At 35.3% G+C, this 601-nt stretch overlaps 1 non-coding gene across 1 annotated transcript; it reads right to left on the minus strand.

The window, feature by feature from the left end:
* Window positions 1-250: 250 nt before the first annotated feature.
* On the minus strand, window positions 251-322 carry TRNAE-UUC (transfer RNA glutamic acid (anticodon UUC)). The gene has a single exon. It is a non-coding gene; the product is annotated as a tRNA-Glu (tRNA).
* Window positions 323-601: the final 279 nt, after the last annotated feature.

Consider the following 601-nt stretch of genomic DNA (forward strand, 5'->3'; position numbering starts at 1 on the left):
GGCAAAAGATCCCGGTGAGGACGCCGAGGCCGAGTCCCAAGATGAATGGCCACGTGCCGACCATATACATCCACAACCTTGAACTCTGAGTAAATAAGAAATAAATTTCATTGTGTTAAATCACAGAGTTTCGAGTGCTTTTTTAAAATTTAATTTTATGTCTAGTTTTTTCTTCTTTTTTTAAAATAACATCTTTTAACTTACTATTATTACCAATTTTTTTGGTGGGGAGAGGCTTATTATTTTTTAATGGAGGTGCTAGGGATTGAACCCAGGACCTCATGCATGAAAGGCGCATGCTCTACCACTGAGCTATACCTCCCCTCTAAGTTTTGAGTTCTTCATTGTTGTTTTTAACAGTAAAACCAGTACATTACCCGTTGTCCTTTTTTAAATTTTGGTCTCCTACTCTCCTCTTTCCTTTTTCCTCCTGTCTCTCTTTATCATGTGATTAGGTCTTTTTTGATTTAATAACCAAACCAAACTGCTTTTATTAGATTTGGGATTAAGGCCTTAAACAGTGTTGAAGTAAGAAGCAGATTCAATTAATTTAATTAGGAGAAAAAGTTCAATCAATCCAACTTTTACAAAAAAAGCTTAC

The sequence above is a fragment of the Camelus dromedarius genome, chromosome 20, assembly GCF_036321535.1.
Source record: "Camelus dromedarius isolate mCamDro1 chromosome 20, mCamDro1.pat, whole genome shotgun sequence".
Taxonomy (NCBI): domain Eukaryota; kingdom Metazoa; phylum Chordata; class Mammalia; order Artiodactyla; family Camelidae; genus Camelus; species Camelus dromedarius.